A 20,325-nucleotide genomic window follows, 5' to 3' on the forward strand; every position below is an offset into this window, starting at 1 on the left:
GAACCATACATTGCACAAATTGTCATTTTCAGTACAAATGCATACCATATCAATCAATAAATGGAATAAAATAAATAAATGAAAACATAATACTAAAATGAAATATTATCGTGGGATAAAAGAAAGAACTTCAGCCACTTTCAGGGCAATAATCCCGATCGTTTCCTGGCTGAGCTGGATTTAGCTGTGATTCATCTATTTTGATTGAAAGGAGCCCCACAAACAGTCATGGGGCCACTAACTGTGCAAAAAAAAAAGAAAAAGAGTATTTCCGAGAACTGAAACTAATGTACGCAATAGCTGAAAAGTCTGACTAGTGCTCCCCAGTGCAACATCGTACCATACTCAGTGATGTCATAGAACACTTTGTAGAGCAGAACCATGCTGATATAATTGCAGTCAATACTATATTGCAATCCCAACCACCCCCACCTTCCCCCCCGTTACTGCTTGATAGTGCTCACCACACCACACAATCGATGGGTGCACTGATTCCATGTCTTTTCAAGTTGGATGCAGAAATTAGTGTTGGGTTTGTAAATGGGATGACAGACCTTTGACTTATCTGTCTGCATAAATGAGCCCTGTGTGTTCTGGATATATATATTTTTTTTTGCCTTACTGCAGTCAAACGTAAAATGAAATATCTACAAAACAACAGCGTTGACAGTCGATACTGTACACCCGCAAAGACTGCTTCAGATGAAGAAACAAAATGCAAAGCCGAAATAAAAAAAAAGCCCCTGGATTAATAAGAATGTTCACGCCGTTGAGCAAATTCAGTGCGCACACCTGTCTAAGCAGCTCCTTATATCTTTCGCGCGGCAGTCCTTGCGCAAAGGAACGCAGCCTCCCCCATCAGCCCCCCCAAAGTTTAGCTATCAAGGAAAGTGATTAGCCGCCGCCGGCTTCATCTGGAGGCAGCAGAGGAATGTGTCACGCATGCAGAATGAGGCCTGCTTCGCGGTTTGGCGGGAGTCTACGCATCCGCGCCACATCCTCGCGGCGCGCTAACGAATGCAAATCAGTCCGAATGTAGGGCAGACCGCAATCATTCATATTAAAGGCTCCGATACACAGCTGAAAGTCATTGAGACAAACCGCGGGTTGCCCCTGTCTCATTTGCTACCCCTCCCCCCCCCCACCCCACCCACCTCCCCCCTACTCCTCTCCAAATAAAAAAAAACAAAACAAAAACAAATGCACTGTGCTGCAGGTCAGCCGCCGGGGACGATTTGTGCTGAACGGTCTCGGAGTCGACATCGGCTGCGTGCCGTTTCCTGACTTTTAAAAAACGAGCAGACGTGACCTGGCCCTTGCACTTCACATCCAAACCGCTTTTCTTTCAGTCTCTCCATCTCTCTTTTTACGCCATCTCTTTTTAGGCTGCTTTAATCAACGGGCTCTCCCTCACAGGGAGAGGAAGGAAAAGCCAGGAGGCTAAATGATGTGACAGATTTGGAGCTATGACATCTCCCTTTTCACACGAGATTCACGGAGCCAAATGCTGTGTGCAGTTAGGCTCAAAACCGCCTTGCTGCTCTCGAAGGCAGATGGTCCTTAATTGACGATTAGCCACAAATTAATATCGTTCTGTGAAGATGCTTCACAGCCACAATGTCTGCATGTGGTGTCATATTTGCAAAAACCACTTGCTTGTATAATCCCTTTTAATTACCGTGTGTTTAGCCATCATCATTTAAACGTACGCAGGTATGCAGAAAGCAATGAACCATGTTTTATTGAAGGAAACAAATCCCATGAAAATATTAATACTTTCTATTGCAGTAGCAAGCTTAAATAGGAAATGACTGTATGCCCATTATTACTATTTATTTAAGAGAACCCATTTTCCAGCTGGCATTGATTAAAGTATATGATTCAGTTATGCAGTTGCGCAGTTTATACTGAAGCAATTCAGGGTAAGTACCTTGCCCAAAGCCGCAAGTGCAGTGCCCTATCGGTGACTTGAAGCCCAATGTTTGCACTGCAATCCCCAACTACTGACACACTGGCAGCCATTCCAAGAATGACTTTTGCCAGAAAAAAATGAGGCACGACTCTCTCTGTAATCCGTATATATGCTCCAAACAGGAATTGGAACAGAAAGAATTAAAACTTTCCCGAGTCTTGGCGCAGAGAATCAGTCGGTGACACAGTAAATGAGCAGTTGTCTCTTTGGCCCTTTGGCTGCCTAGCCCCGTTGCTCTTCAAAGACAACTTGTGCATAGCAGTGCAAGTGAAGTGTGCTTCCTGCCCCCAAGTCCTAACCCTCCTTTAATCTGGCTGCAGAGGTTTGTAATCAGCTACTGTACGTTACCATTGATTTGTCCTCATTAACTTTTCGAGTTAATGTTGCAAGCAGCTGCAATTAATGTTCATCTCCTCCTCTTCTCAGGACCGTGGTGGAGAGCATTGTGAGTCATGAGATTTCCACTTAATGAGTGGGGTAAACGGAATGTAGAGTCTTTCTGCTTGACATTAAAGCTAATCGCTGTTAAGCTGTAATTCGGGGGAGTGTGTTGCTGACAGGGTGACACGGCAGCCATGACAACCATCGATAGCACGTTTGGTGAAGAGGGAGGGAGGAGGAATGGACAGGAAGGGTGGGACGGGAGAGAAAGAGAGAGAGATTTCACGTTCTTCCCCCTTATTTCACCCACTTTTGCTTTGGCAATGGTGTACAGTGTGAAGTTATGGTAGCAAAGCCCTGTGAATACCTTAAGAAATGATTGTGAGGAATTGTGGCAGCAGGTCACAATGTCCACATAAATGTAACTAATTAGATTGCAAATGTACATGGCCATCCACTTGCTCTTTGTTACACAAAAGGAAATAAAGGAAGAGGTATTGTTTCCCTCCGTAAACAACTGCCAGAGTAGAGTTGTTTTTTTCCCCCACTAATCTAATTTCATAACCAGACATCTCATCCAACTCTTGCCTCCCACCAACGTGAGTGTTTGTAACTTGTACATGGAATGTAACTAATGTTTTTGGCTGGCAAGTTAATTTATTAAAGCTGTGTTAGCTCACCAATAGCAAATAGCAAACTCCAGCTGTTGTCTCAGCACCCAATACTGTCCCACTGGCTTGGTTATATTGTTAACCAGCTGATTTACTTAATGTTTTTAAATATATATATATTGCATTCATAATAAGTAATATATAAAATGTATTGCACTCATTATCTTGCAGAGAGAGAGAGACATAGAGAGAGTGAGAGAGAGAGAGAGAGAGAGGGACATAAGAAAGTTATTAATGCAACTGCATTTTATGATACTATGGCCATTAACTATGAGTAAGTGGTGCATCCTGCTTACTTCTCAATGAATGGCTCTTTACAGTGTACAGTAGCTCTTCACTCCCTCCAGTTGAAGAAAGGGAGTTCAAATAAACAAAGGGCTACATTGGAATAGAACCCTCACGGCTAGCATAAACATCTCTGAATCTGCAGAAAGGTTTCATCTGACGAATGATGTGTTTATGTCAGGATTTAAATGAGGAAAAACAGACATAGCATAACTCCATGAACCACTGTATTGTGCTAAACCTAGGTACACCTGTTCTAACTCAACTACCTAAATTTATTTTGTAACTTTTTGGTTGTGAGCTGAATTTCATCCGTGATGATGATGATGATGATGATGATGATGATGACGACTCAATGAAAGTGGCATTTATTAAAGAACCGTCAGGAATAGGGGATGAGTTCTGCAGGACAAATTCCACATACGCAAACTAAAAAAATGCAATTTATGTACAGCAAGTCTTCATTCCATGTATGCAAAATCATATCCTAAACACAGCTGTCCCTCATCAAGAAGATATGTGAGTCATCCATTTCCTATTAAAAAAAGAAGTGTCCACATAATTGCCATTGCTTTTTACTCAGCTACTCATATGCTAATCTCAACATCATTTTAAGGGAATATGGTTTCCCTGAAGCTGTTCTTGTTCCAGTATGTGCTTGTCTGTAAAAAATAAAGTAGTATTAACACTTTTGCATGCATACATGATAGAGACCTCAGGTGTTTTCCAGGTGTAATAAGTATTAACATGTTATGATGGTTTACATTCATGCTTTTGCAGGATATAAGAATATTTCAAAGTTTACCTTATGTCATTAGGAATGTCGAGATGTAAGTGAATTGATCTGTTTCTCTCTCCTTGCTTTGAAATCCCTGTTCCCTATTGGGAATTGTAGATTCCCACTGACTACCAATCACCATCATTTTCATCCGACTGCATGGATCTGCCTGTTGTTTTCATTAAAACAGAGCATCGTGTAAGCAAAGGGAGCTTGGAGATGACACCTCACAGGAGCACGCGAGCAGAGAGAAAAAAAAATGAATTATGGATCACTTCGAAACTCTGACTTGATTACTGCGTGTGCTCAGGAGGGTTCATGCATTCTTTCCATTATTAATTTGCCTTCTGGATGCTCATAAATTAACCGGTTAGACTGCTGTTGACATCGTTTCTTCCTGTGCTGTCAGCCTCCTTTTGGGGGCGCCTATCATAACATTTTGCTTTATTAATCTGTATTGATTCAAAATATTGATTCTGAAGATTCTGAAAGTACGAGTATGGCAATGTAGAGTGCTTGTTAACAGCAGTATTGTATTAAGAATCATCATGAATCCATTGGATGTGTCATGTTCGCTTATGGTGCGTGCTAATTTTGCAGAGCAGTATGTGTCCCTGATACTGGCCTGCATTTTGCCTAAAGACAGCCCTTCAGTATTTGCATTTTAGTACAAAATGTACATTTAAAGCTGCATTGAGCTACATTAAGCTTTTTAGAAGGCTTATGTTTCCATATTGATTCTTTCATTTTTCTAATTGCGGTCACAGTGCCATGTACTGTAAGTATAAACACTTTTCTGGTCAATGCACTGTCTTCATGGAACTGCCTGTGTTGGAAGTGGACATTCTAGTGATGGGTATCTAAAATATGTGTACTGAAGAAAAATACCAATAAAATGAAGCCTGGCTACTATAAGATCAGAACTGTATCCCTGTCAACAGCTTAAAACATTCACCCTCATTTTTTCGTTTGTCTTAATTTTAGGAGATGTCTACGTTTTCTGTGCAAAAGGACTGTGTTCCTGGTTCCAACAGAATACAGATTGTGGATTTCCCAGTAAACCAGATCATGTGACTGAATAGTATGACAAGCATGCCCTGTTGACTGAAACCCTGCCACCCTGGCCAATTATTCCCCAGCTCATGGTACAAGATTAGCTCTGGGCACATCACAGCACTGAAATACAAAATTTTCATTGGATAGCCTCAGGGCTCATGTTTTTGCAAAGTCTTGCTCTCAGTCTTATCAAAGATCTCCTTGAAAATCTTGACCATGTTGATGACTTAACAAATTAATATCACTCATCGTGGTGAGAAACCAAAATAGTTAAACTGGGGGCTGAGTGATGCCAGTTTTTAAAAACCTGAAAGAAGCCAGCTGATCCTCTCAGTTTAACATAATGCACATGACAGATTATTGTATTAGAATTCGTAATTATATTTACACAGACAAAAAAAAAAAAAAAACCCACATTGCTAGCGCAGGCAGGCTGAAGGGCATTTCCAGTTAATCAAAATCCTGGAAAAAATTTATTTGCGACTCACTGTACGGGGGAACCGGGAGAACAAGCGCACCCAAGCGAGCCGAAGGTAATGGCACTTCAGCGTCCGCGTCAAATATCACCGGATGCGATTTTCTAAGAAGCGTTAAAAATAAAACAACGAGGCCATGATGCTGCGGTATTTGACAGAGCCTAGACTGTGCTCTCCGCAGCGGCAGGCTTGTGATGCGGCTATGTGGATATGTCCTCCCCTCCGCGTACGTTAAGGGATGGGGCTCAATTCCGCCTGAGAGATTATGCTGGGGAGTTGGGGGGGGGGGGGGGGCTCTGATTTGACTCTGAGCCGCCGTTGTGCTGTCGCAGCACTGGCGACACGTGGGGACGCGGCGGGGACGCGGCGGGGATGCAGAAGCGCACGCTGGCCTGGCTCTGTGCGCACGTCAGGTTTTGGGGGTTACAGCCGAGAACCTGTGTACCTTGTGACGGTTATCTATGCCAAGGACTGTGAAGGTTACGGTCGTTTGGAATTTTTCTGCGCCCGTCAAGACTGCTTGTCACCTTGTCACAGGCTCTCTGCCCTACAAAAAAAATCCCACTCGTCTTCATCAATAGCTCTTTAGAGGGTGAATTGATTTTAGGCAAAATATTTATTTATTTATTTATTTATTTATTTATTTATTTATTTTGTGCCTGGTGAGAATAGATTGCACTGTTTTTAGCTCATAAATGATGCTGGTTTCATTGAAACCAAGGTTAGCAGGAGGTCATGATGTGGATTGCCACTTACCAGCTCTGCTTAGATGTTTCAATATATTTTATACACGTTACACGTAAGCATGACAGGATGATTATATGTCACAAAATTTTCAAAAAATAAAGAAGTAAATTTTTTTCAAATCTAATCAACACTTCGTTCTCTAGACTTTTTTTTGTAATTCATAATCTAAATTTTGGTCTTAAACATTCTAAACCACTCTAATAATCCTGACCCATTATTAATCTCTGATCATGTTAGTCCCAGTTTCGCAAGTGAAAAAAAAAAAAAAATCTTTAACAGCTGAGAGAATAATGCCTCCAGACATTCATTATAAAAATAATTGTAAAAACTCAACGTTTGACTAAAAATCACAAATTGAATGTCACATATTTTAAATGAGGAGCATATGAAGTTATTAAGATTTTCAGCTGGGAGCAAAAATCTGACATCACACATAGCAGTGCTTAATGATTCTTTAAACGCACATTATTTCATTTGAGTAGACATTTTTCTTTTCCAGTTCCTCGCAAACTCTCATCCTATCTAGCTGAATATGTCGGCCTAATATATGACACTGAGCACACAAGACCCTGTGTGCGGTTTCTTCAAAGCCCTCTTTCCCAAGACCAATAGGAAGCGTCTAATACACACAACTTTTAATAGGTATCCCTTGAGCAAACTGCCACCAAACAAATGCCGCTGTTTGGAAGGCAATGCAGTCAGATTCATGCTTCTGAGAGCTTTCATTTCATTTCCTTTTGTCTAAAACTCCATGCAGCGTTTCCCCCTGAAAAAAAGGCCCCCCTGCTGAATTTAAGAAGTCCTCTCCGCGTTCTGTCCTGTGATTCTTGCCATCTGCAGCAGAAAAATAAACAGTGCGGCAGAGAGAATGGTCCTCATTTGCTGATGAAAAATATTTATGAAATCTTTGTGCGTTCAGTCTGAAAACACCTTATTGCTCTCTTCCAAACACCAGGTAGAGAAACAATTTTCAAAGTACCATTACCAAGGGACAGCCGATAAATAACTCTGTGCTTTTTGAGCAAGATACAATAAAATCCATATTTCAGCTAAATGTGATTTATTAGTTGTTCTGGCCGGTCTCAAATGTTTTAACAATATTATTGGGAATCAATTACCATTACATGTCTAGTTGGTTTACTCTTGTCACAGGGCATCAGTTATTTGAATCAAAAGAGACACATCTGGCTCATATATACCTTTTTTCACATTCTTTTCACTTGTTATTTTTCCACCCTAATCAGGCTAAACTCTCTCTATATATAGAGCAGGCCAAAAGTAGACCAGCAGATCATAGTTGCCATTTCACTGTAGTCAGGGAAACTGGGTTCTCTCTAGCTTCATTGAGTTTTTCCTATAGCTGTATTCCTGTTTTTACAATGGTTTTCTTTTGACAGACACCCCAAGATATTTGTCCACTGATCTTCCTGGTCTTCTCCTTTTTTAAGATTATGGCTCAACAGCTGGAGCCTTCTGAGTGTGTACTGAACACCGCATCTGGAAATGTTAAGCTTCTTTTCAAATTCATCCAGGGAATAATCTTGCCTCTATTTGTTTACTTGGCCCCATGCATCTAAGCCCAGCACCTTTTCTTGCTGTATTTTTGTGTTCACGCTCCCAAACCAGTAACAGTGTATGAGCACGGTTGCACATTGTTTGCGAATTGGAAATTCCAAATTCAGGTGGGATTGGAGATGCCAAAATGTAAATAAATAAATAAATGAGAATGAACCTCTTTGAACAGTACCCAGTATATCATAATCTATTTGTCAGTATACTGTACATTCAGCGGGTGCTGAAACATTTTACTTTGTAAGGGGATGGCTGTACAATGGAAATCCCTATTGGATCCTAGTGGATCAAACTGCACAAAAATGTTTCTCAGAACCAAATATTTAAACATAAGCATATGCACTTTGGTCTAAAGCCAAAACGTGTCATAATATCAAGTGGTGACTAATGAGACTAATATGTAATGGGCTAAACTGAGTTTACTGAACCTAACAATTTCTGCTACTGAAATGAAAATTTTCCCATACTGCTATGGTGCACATTTTAAAAGTGGTTGAGTGTGAATTGAGGCAAACCAGATTTTAAATATCATTTGAAAATGTGTCAGTGCTTTTAGCACATTTGAACAGCATGTACCTTTTGTTCTTCCTCTACCGAAATAACTAAATCAGCTAGGACCAATTACTGTTGACCCTGCTACAAGGTAACATAGAACATTTTAAAGCGTTTGTGCTGTTCAGGGGGTTTACAGATGGTGATCATTGGGGGGCAGTACAGCAAAGTAAAATATTGAAGATTTGACAGAGAAAATAGCTGGTAAGGGTGACATTGTGACGTTAGGCAGTATCATGGCAGCGCTGTACAATCAGCAGGTGTTCTGATTAGAGACACAGTAGCAGCCCTGCACTGCCAATCAAAACACTTGATTGACAGCTCAGTTATCCTCAGCACCAATTTATTGTCAATTGGAAAACGCTGCTTTGGCCCAGACATCTTTGAAAGTGTTCCTTGTTCAACAAAACAACAACACCACCACTACCCACCCCCCCCCCGACCCCTCCCAAAAAAAAAAAAAAAAAAAGTTCAACTGAGTGTAATGGAGGTTGCAGTACTGAGAGGTTTGTGTATAAGAGGATAGATGTGTAAAAGCAAGGGGTTCAGGATCGAATGGAACCTCTAGGCCTCATCTTCCCTCTTAAAGTAAAAACAACAACATAACAGTAATTTCAAAACTGATTAAGGGATTCAATGTATTTCTGATTGACTAAGCTAGACTGACTGATGCTTATGGAGATGTCTGTTTTTGGGACCGGCTTATTGTTCTCATTAGACACTGCTCACTGCAAAAATCGCAAGTTTGTATAGAGAGCAACTGCTTATTTTTTTTTTCTTCTCAAACAAAGATTGGTCATTCAATTTGTTCATAGCTTGTAGATTTGTAGGAAAATGCCTAACCCCTTGTATTAATTGTGAAGTTAATTGACAGTATTTACGATATATTGTGACATACCCTGGACTCAATCAACATTTGTCAATTAATAATGTAAGATCACAGAAATGAATTCACCAGGTAATGCCTGCATTTATTTCCAAGCAAAAGGTCATCTATGCACCATGTTGATTTAATCCAGATGTGTGGCTTTATGTCAGAAATATCTTATGATGTCATGTATGGGGGAGCAACATCTGGGTGTAAAGAAAATCTCTTTGAGATCAGGCTCTTATCTTCTATAAATAATTTGATCAGGTACGCTTTCACACTCTCCTCCAATTACGCCGCTTTCGGAATTATCGGCGCCAGAGTGACCGTCATTCCCCCCCCCACCCCCCCCAACGGGTGTATATTAGTGACAGCATTCAGGGGATTTGTTGCACACCAGTGTTTAATTGATCTTTGCTGGGGATTACGCGCGGTGTGGAATTTAAATCGCTCTGCCCTGTTTGAGAGGAGGGCCACCGCGGCGTCCGCCCTCGGTCGTCCCCCGTCAAGGACAAACACGAGCCGTTGTTTCCGGAACGCCGTTTGCTGTGACAGAGCCCTAAACAATACCCCCCGCCCTTTCCTCCGCCCCCCCCTCCCCGAGTTGAAAAAAAAGGACCGCAGAATTTCATGACACCTTCCTTCTGAAAACCACTTGCAGCACCAGAACATGTTGTTTATTTTTTAATTTTTTTAATTTTTTTTTTCCAAGCATTTCAGCACAAAGTCTTGGCTGTAGTATCACAGTGTTTGTATTCTACATCGCTGTGTTTGTACCCCACATGATTCCAGATCGCCACCAAATCCAAGCAGCATGAAATTAATTTAAAAACTGTCTCAGAACAATGAGACCCTAACCTCATGTTGCAGAAACTGCACCACTGGATGAGAGGTAATTTAAAATATTCCAGTGAGTATTTTCTCAGGAAAACACATATAATGTTACTAAAATGAGGCAGAAAGTCTAGCACTAAAACGAGACAGTCTCAGACATGGGTTGGTACGATTTAGATGAAATACATTGCAGAATTTAAATTATAGATTATCATTTAATTATTCCATTTCACTGTTTTACCTCAAAAACCTCAAATTGTGTTTTTGGTTTGATTTCTCTTTTTTCAGCAGAAAAAAAGGAAAGAAAATATTAGGATGACAACAGGACATGCAAACGACTTCACAGTTACACTTAGCTGCTAACAGCATGTTTGTAATGCCCTTGCAAGGCCTTACCCTGCATTTTGAGAGGGTATGTGCAAATAAGAGGTGCACATTGCAGGCAGAGAAATGCAAACACTATAGGAGATGGTGACTAACAGCCAAACAGACACAAATGCCTACAGATGTGTCATCTCCAATGACACATTTTCAAATGCGACATTTTCAAATCGCATTGGTTTCGCAATGCAGAAATAACAGGACTTTTTATGCATAGAACCCCCATTTCAGGGCACATTTTAGGTTAGGAAGTCATGCAGCATCACTGACAGGAACGTGGCAACATGCTTTAAAACTGCTGTATACTGTATATGACAAAGAGAGACTCGAGGAAGTTTGATTTAATTTTGCATTCATAAGATGGGAAAAGATTAGAAGGGCTAGATCTTTTTGACCCTGCTGCTTCAGTTGACAACTTGCCTGCGGAAGTTGAGATAAAAATATTATATTTCCAGGCACAGCAACTGGTCAGAGATACTGAGTTTGGATTTGGGATTTATATTCCAGGTACTTCACTGGTGGTTACTGTACTCTCAGTCATGCGATAAATAAATAAATACATAAATAAATGAAAGAAAATGAGCCTGGAGGTCTACACTTTTTGCACTGCTTCTGGATACCCCCGGGGTCTGCTGAGTTCTGGGTTCCTCGGGGCCTCTGGATTTTCAGGTAAAAAAAAAAGGAATGGTTAATAATTTGGCAGGTGTCTGTAGTGCTCCTAAGCTCATCTTCCACATTTCCTTTTTTTTTTCTTCTTCTTCTTTGCACAACGGGTTTGAGTGCAACTCGTCACCGTGGCGACTCGACGCGGCGACGCCATACGGCGTTAATCTGTGCCTGAGTTGGCTTAGCCGGCGGGGCGGGTGTGGACCGGGGAGCGAGCCGACGCTCGCCGCCTCTCCGCTTCACAGCGCTGGCTACACCGGCTGCAAAGAGGCTGCCGCCGAACCGTGGGAAAAAGACGCCGGGGGTACCGGGGAATTATGATGTTTGATTTGGGAAGAGCGATGCGGCGAGCAATAACGCGTCGCTCGGGGAATGGTGAAACTCAAACAACGAGCGCGCGCTCGCCTGCAGATATGTGGCAGTAAAATCTGTCCCCGACTTAAAGCGAAAACTGTGCTGCGCTTACAGAGCTGGGGAGAGCACTGACTGCATTTTTATGTATTAAAAAGATGCATTTCAAAAATCTGAGTTTATACCATATACCCGCTGAATAAAGTAATTCAATGCGTTTTAGACATGAAAAAGGCTGGCCTTTAAATGGGTATGTGATTTTAGGGTGCATTTAATCCTAATATGCTTATTTTTCCTTATATTTTTGAGTGAAATGTGCACATGGGAATAGCACTGCCAAGAAATGAACGCCGGCATTATACAAAATAAATATTTGAGAGTTGGTGCATAGATATCAAGTAGAACACAAATGAAATGTAGTTGAAACACAATATGAAAAACCATATTTATTCCATTGCCACATTCGGCAGGTACTGTAAGTCTATAACTTTATGTGCCTTGCAAGACATCCACTGTGCTTTATTAGTATGTGTGACATATAAAGCCAAAACGGCACGTGGCACAGTATCCAATGGCGTCTGTGATATCAACGTCAAAATCATCACAGACACTGACTGCATGTGATTAACCAACCCAAAACAGATGTTTGTACAGTCGTAGAAGGCTGTGAGCTGCACATGGTGCATAGTATGAAAACCTCATTCCCAGTTCATACTGTGTAGATATACATCTTAAATCAGTTCAGTGTTGTGATCCAAAAGCACACTTTGCGTTATCACCAAGAGAGCTGTTTCCATTTACACAAACATAACAGCCTGCAACATATCTGCAGTAACATCGTGGCATGTTTTATCAGCAGTGTAAATGATACGGCCTATCCGTGGTACCCATCAATGATATTAAATATTGCATGCGTTGGTTCAAATTTCATATTAAGTGTACATCATAAGATTTCCATTAACCATACATAACATGCATAGAAATAGTACCATGACGAGATTAAAGACGAGATGTTTGATCATTTCTGAGTGTTAAACCATTGTATTTATGTTCATGGTTTCCATTTTTATGGCATGAACTGTGGTTATTTATGAAGTAGAACTGTGTTGTGCATGAGGACTAAAGACTTTATGAAGTATGGCAATATATGGTGTGACCATAAGCAAGTCTATGCATTATTACACTGAAATGTGTCAGCTCTTAGGTTCCATGCCATTTCTGTAAGTATTAGGCAGGCAAAACAGCTGAAGTATGTTCTAGGGCTAGACAGTGAGTAACCACATAGCTGAACAAAATTTGAAAAGTTTCAGAAACTGATTTTATTTTTGTGATACAATGGATATTTCTTTTTCAACATTTGCCCCTCAAAATAAGAGAGAAATAGAAGCACCCTCTTTCTTTCCCTGCCATATCCCCAGATTATTGGCAGAGGTGAAATATGAAATTTAGCATATTCATTAGTTTGAAAAGAAAAACAGAAAAATCAACAAGCTGTTTTGCATAGTTATGCCACTGCCACCATAAGCATACAGGTCATGTTTCTTGATTATATTTATTAATTTAAAAAACAATGCCTCAGTAAAATGTTTCTATAAAACATTTGGAGATAACTGGATTTAGTGTTTACATGAATTTGCACTCAGGATTACATAGCAATAAATCGTTAGTTGATGACCTGAGCAGGGAAAATCCTAATGTATCTTTTAATGGAAAGATTAATATTAATAGTGAGTTTTGTTCAAGAATTAGCATATGTGCTTTCTTGCTCACAAAGCCAACCAATGACAACTCCCTCATGAATGTTCTGATTGTTAAACCCAGTGGTTCCAAAACTTGGTCCTGCCCCCCCCCCCCCCCCCCCCCCCCTTACACACACACACACACACACACACACCCACTCAAGTTTACATTGTGCTTATTGTGCTATATTGCAATTTCATTAGGAGTTAACAAAATCATTTAACTGACATTACTAAACATTTATTTATTATTTATTCTACTCAGCATGCATAGCAATTTCCTGACATAATGTGGCTTGAAAGGGTAAAAAAAATCCCTGTAACCATGAAACCTAATTGAGAACAAATAACAGCTTTTTAAAATTCTAGGTTTGCTGTTGTGGCTGGAAAGCAAAGCAGCATTCATGCGGGGCCCCAGGACCATGGCTGGGAACCACCGGTTAAACCCAGTCACGTGTAGGCATATACTCTAGCCCTACTATGCGGCTATAGAACTGTCTCTATTTGCAATCAGTTAGAGTAGTTTAAATTGCTTTTTGAACCATTTACGAACTGTTGCAATGGCAAAGGAGAGGTAATAACCTGTGCGCTACGATGTGCTAAACATGTGACCGTAGGGCCATTGACGTGAAACACATGTCTTGGGGGGACTGTGAGTATATCTGGAAATAGCTTAGGGAAATGGTTGCTGAAGCTTAATGTGCAACCATTTCCACATCAGCAAGTTATAGCTTCCAATCTAGTTGGAATGCCACAATGCAAAAATAAAAAAAGCACGATCCTTAGGAAGGCTTTATACCCTTGACTTGCAGCTCACACAATGCCATTATTCATTTATTTATTTATGAATAAAGAAAGCTACCTTGGGAAAATGGGCTGCCATTAAGCCTGCCAGGGTAGCTATCGGCACGCGTTGTTTCTGCGTCGTCTCCCACGGTGGGCCAGGCCGTGGACGGGCACTTGGAGGTTTCCGCCGGTGGGGAAATGAGTCGCGGCTCCCCGCGGCTAGAGGAAAAAAAAGCGCCATCAATCCCAGCGAGTCCGGGGGTTGCCATGCCGGAATCCCATTACGCCTCCCCTGCGGAGCCAGACAGGGGTTGACACTGGCAGCGCACCCCCCCCGTCCGAGCTCCCCAGGCCTGCCGCGGCGCGATCTCATTCCGCTCCGTAATGTCACCGTTTCCCACCGTTGCTTGCGACCGGGGCCGATGTCGCCGTAGAGCGCCCCCCTCCACGCGCGTGGAAGATCTCAGAAGATCTAAACACCAGAAAGAGATTTTTATTTAAAAAAAATAAACAAACAAACAAACAAACAAACAAACAAACAAAATGACAAGACGAGTTCAGTTTCGTAATTACAGGGACTCACAAGGCCACAAGGCCAGAGCCGCTGACCCTACGCACTGCCCTGCGCGGAAGGCAACAATGGCATTTGCGTGCCTGCTGCCACGGGTGTTGGCATTCAGTAATGAGATGTGAGGCCATCTGTTCTGACATCTTTGGAAGGCTGAGGACACCATACGCCACCCTGGGTGATTACAACTCAAGTCACACACTTGCAAGGTGACTGCCAACTTGCACTGTATTCTGCAATTCTCTGCTCCTGTTCGCCGCCTGGATCGATGTTTCCTTCAGCGCGTTGCCTTCCAAAATAATAATTTAAAAAACCGTGCATAGATAAACAGTGAAGAAATCTGATAACTCTGGCTCAGGACTTACCACGGGGGATAGAGACAGGATTCAGAAAGGGAGGAGCGAAGAATATCAATAATGGAACAAATGAACTTAATATGCAAAGTGATTATCAACTGAATGCCACAAGCTTGGTGGAGCTTTCAGAGTGTTTCTGTGGTCTGATGATGGATGTGCACATGAATAATTATGATTTAGACAATGCCTGACTTATTCACATAGGGCTGTAAATAGTACATGCTAACTAATGAGCCAAGAACATGCTGTATTTTTGTAGGCATCCTGGCGAAGCATCTTTCCCTCAAACATGACTCACCATTATACAACTTGTAATGAACTGGACATATATTTTTCCCTTATTCTAAAGTGTTCATAAAAATAAATAAATAAGCAAATAAATAAATAAATGCCACTTTACGTGAGCTTTGAAACAAGCATGACTGGCAAAGAGAGCTTAAATGTGTATCAATTTTCACGGCTTCTGTTACTAGCATGCAAGATTGTGGAGTGAAGGCTTTTATGATTTAATCGTACGCAGAACTGTTTTCTTTTTTTAAAGATATGGAACATGTACATTGATTGCAAGTGCACTGCTACAGATCAAACTGAAATGAAAGTTTCACATAAAGATTTTCATTAATCTTTATTTTCATGGGAATTTAATAACTATAAGCAAACAAGAAAAAGGCTATTGTATCCCCTTCATCATCAGTTCCCTTGATTATTTATTTATTTATTTATTTATTTATTCTTTTTTGCTTTGTTTGTTGGGAGCGCACATCTTCAGGGAGATAACAGCAAATGCTGAGATTCAGAGTCGGGGGTGAAAATAAACAGTCTTTTCGTTCTAATTTAGATGAATCCATACAATCATAAGAAATGATACAATTATTTCTGTGGAGGTTTGCACAACAACAGAAAAGCACAAAGAAAGGAAAAAAAAAAAGACAATAAGATGAGTTGAAGTGAGCCCAAAAGAATATTCTTCAAGACAGCTGTGACAAAGGAACCTCCAGCGACTCACATAAACCTTAGTCTACACCAGTTAATTAGGAAAAACTTAATTAGTGGAAGCATGATTCTCTTGGGCTTCGCAGTGCTTCACTGTTCTGAATTACTACAGGTTGAAATGCTTCATGCTTGGAAGCTTTCTGCTTGGACAGACATAAAACATAGATCTGGGGACTAAGGGGCATGACCCCCATGTGACGGGAAGAAGATGGATTTGCAGGTGAGTTTTTTTTTCCAGTCGGAGGTGGAACTGCTCTCAGATGTGAATGAACTCAGAGAAAGGCTAATGAGACTAATAAGGTGGCAAATAAAACTGAACGCAACTGAGAGAAATTGTTCCGGTGACATTAAGGATTGGTGTGAAAAAACATGTCACTGAAGCACAGTCATCATACGCATATGCACACTCATACACTATATTTATACCCACCTGCATACTTGAGGATGCAAAGATGAACTTGTGTGACACGGGTGGGTGTGCTATTCAAAGACACGGTGTTGTTGTCTTGAGGTAAAAAAGAAAGATTAAAACACAAGTGACTGCTGTAGCTATGGACAGAATTTAGACATGCAGCATTTACTGATGTGGACATGCTATGGCAATGGCTCTATAGACAGCATACAGTGTTAATTGTTCAACAAAAATATTCTTACAGAGGTACCACAAACTATTAACAGGCAGGCAGAAAAAAAAAAAAAAAAATTAATCAAGCTCAGAAATATTAAATTTAGTTAAACCTCAGTGGCATGATATCTCCTCGACTAACTACTGCAGCGTCACACAGTTACACTTAGGTGAGATCCCGGTAGTTTAAAAATGTTATCACTCAAGTAATTCAGAGCAGTTTACTGTAACGATTCCAAACTTAGTTTCTGCAAACTCAAACATTTACTTAAAAACACTTGTTAATGAAATTCAGCATCCAGCAAGTCATTAATGTTGGAAAGTTTAAAGTGGCTTATAATTAGACACCTGCAAACACAAAGCTCACAGTCTGGCTTCTGGCTACTCAGAGTCATTAATTCCTTACCCGTTTCCCTGGTGCTTTCTGCTGCACATTTTGAAAATGATTAAATCAAGACATTCTTCTGAGCAGTGTCACAATGGGGCAAAAAAAAACATAAACAGAATTCATTCAAGGAGGTTTCCATTTGAGGAAGGAACATGTTGTTTGGCACAGGAAATAAATAAATAAATAAATAAATAAATAAATAAGTCCCTCACGAGTGCAATCTCATTTTGAATATGGTTTTATGGTTTCCGGCTAACTTTTCAAAAAAACACCGAGCCCACTTTACTCTTGGGGATTTTTGTTTGTCAATATGTGAACAGTGTGGTAAAAGGTCATAGAATAATTTTGCTAAGTATTTGCTGAACCAATATATGCATGGATCAAATTTAGTTTTTCAGCCTCATGCTCTTTTATTACTGTATGTTTTTGGCAGGTCAGTACTTATGCTTACATCATTTTCTTATTGCTCACATGCTTTCATATATGTTTCTATAGTTATTATTATTATTATTATTATTATTATTATTATTATTATTATTATTATTATAAACATGATCCATAATGCAGTCATACTGTCATAAAATGCCAGTCAGGAGGAGAGGTGTGTGTGTGTATGCGCCTGCCCAAAACAACCTTTTCCAAACGCATCTTGCATTACATTAATTATACCAACCAATCAATCAATCAATATTTATTTCTATAGCACACTTCATACAGAGAGGCAACCCAGTGTGCATTACATAAATAAAAGCAAAAGGAACAAAGAAAGTACAAAGTACATAAGAATAATAATACCCTGCATTTCCTTAGCATACTTCTGTCAAGTTTGTCTTTGGCAAAATGTCTTCATCCTTTTTCTATTTATGAGGAATTTATTATAAAATGATATGTGTCAGACTGCCATTGGAGTTTTTGATCATTCCTCTTACTCTCATGAGGATCTTTGAATATCGAGTTGATGAAATTGAGAGATGAGATTTCCCCATTGATCTTTTCAGCTCTGTCTGAAGCGTAATGCTGAACAGTGCAGGGATGGTTTGATGAATAAAAGAGATTTTGACTATGCACAAAGAAGCAGAACGTTCACTTTTGTAAGGGTGTTTTTTTTTCATATGCATATATCTTTGAGGAAAAAAAAAACTTTTTAAATGCTGAAATAATTTACTTGCAAACAAGTCTCATTAATCATTTTCTTTTAAAAAAAAATTCAGGTTAATTATTCAATGTTCTCTCACATGATCAGATTTTTAAAAAAAAATTGCCTTTCAAGATGGATGCCCAAAGGGCTGTATTCCAGCCTGGGCGTATGCCCTTCATGTCACTGTGGTCACATCTCAGCCCACTAATGCAAAGGGTGGGTCTCATAATACGAGGGACGCATACAACTCATTACATTACAAGCATTTAGCAGACGATTTTATCCAGAGTGACTTACACAACTTTTTACATAGCATTTTACATATATATATATACTGAAGCAATTCAGGTTAAGAACCTTGCTCAAGGGTTCGACCGCAGTGTCCTATCTGGGAATCGAACCTATAACCTTTACAAGCCCAGTTCCTTAACCACTGTGCTACACTGCCGCCCAAACTCCACTCCTTAAGGGTTAAATCACTGTCACATCTGAGATCCACTGGTCAGTCTTGCTCTCAGTGTGATGGTGTCATGTTCAATGTTCAATGGTGTAGTGACACTAGGACCAAGTTACCTATGTCAACAAGCACAGATCCCAATATTATGAAATACTCGCCAATGTCAGAAGAGTCTGCCATTACCTCTAGTCCAATGGAAGGGGGTTGGAGAATATTAGAGGATGGTGTGTTGAGTTTCTCATTTCTACCTGTCAGGAATAGGAGTCTTACTTGACTTTTTTCATACTGAAATCCAGTGGTCTGTGCAAAAGCAATTTCAGAGCAACTTAAGCTTCTCTTTGGGAAGTTCATAGCAGTGTATTTGCATCTTACAGGTAAAAAGCTTGACCACACAACGATCTCTGCTTGTGGAGGAGGAGCTAATGTTTATAGTTTATGTCTCGTCTGGAGCATTAACTTTTCATCCAATCAGAGGCCTTCAGAATAACTTGAAATACTGAGGCTACCCCTGGCCCAACATCAAATAAACTTCATCTTCCCTTACAAATTATTCTGGATAATATTACTGTTATTCTTTACAGCAAAGAGATTTTATTTATTGTGGAAAGTCAAGTCCTAAGTGAATATATGGTTTAGTGCCAGATTCTGCTTGTAATTATTTGAATTATTGAACCTTTCAGCTTTAAAATAACATTTTTTTTGCAAATGATGAATCTCAGATGAAAATTTTATTCGTGATTAGTAGTCATAAGGCACTGGCACAAAACATTTTTATGAACTTGGTATATGGTCAATTTGTTAAGCTCAACATAGGCCTGTATACCCACATATGGTAATTTTTCTTGTGTATTAGGTATAACCTGCAAGCATCACATGCATACTTTTCATTATAAGGAGGTTATGCAGGCCAATCAGATATATTTTAGAAGTTTGAATTTAAAAGACTAGAATCTGTGTGCTTCATATACATCCCATACTCCATTTTCAAAATATATTTGAAAATGTTTAGACATGCTATACACATAGTAGATTTTTCCCTCTTTTCAAAGGCAGAACAAGACTGAAAATCCATCCCTTCATCCAGAACATATCAGAGACAATTGAGCCACACACGGGTCTTCAGTTGATGATGTCAAGCCCATATAAAGATCAACTCAAAGATGGTTCCATCAGGAACCCAGGTCTACCTCCACCACTCCCTTGAGGCCTGACCCACAAATAATTCTTTTCCCCCATGCCACATAGTAATCTGACCCAATCCCATTTTTTCCTATGATGTGTTTGTGTTATTTTACTTTATATTACATTGCAGCAAGGATACACATTTGTTCTTTGGTGGAAAAATCAGACATAGGCCATGGATATCAATAAATATGTGCTTATATGGCATGTATATTTGAAATAGTTGAAGGGAAAAAAGTGAGACTGAGTGTGGGTGTATGTGAGTTTGTGTGCGTGTATGTGTGTGTGTGTGGGGTAGGGGTTCGGGGGGTTGAGGAGGGGGGGGTAGCTTACTGTGAAAGATGGTGTGGAGGCATTCCACATGTTTCACATGAAATCAACAAATAGAATATGCAGTCCCTGAACCCCCAATTGTATCTGATTAAAAAAAGAGGATCAGAGTGATGAGGGATGCACTTAGTTTACGGAGGCAATCTGACACAGGTTTCTCATCCCAACACAGT

Source organism: Anguilla anguilla, chromosome 3, assembly GCF_013347855.1.
Source record: "Anguilla anguilla isolate fAngAng1 chromosome 3, fAngAng1.pri, whole genome shotgun sequence".
In the NCBI taxonomy this organism is placed as follows: domain Eukaryota; kingdom Metazoa; phylum Chordata; class Actinopteri; order Anguilliformes; family Anguillidae; genus Anguilla; species Anguilla anguilla.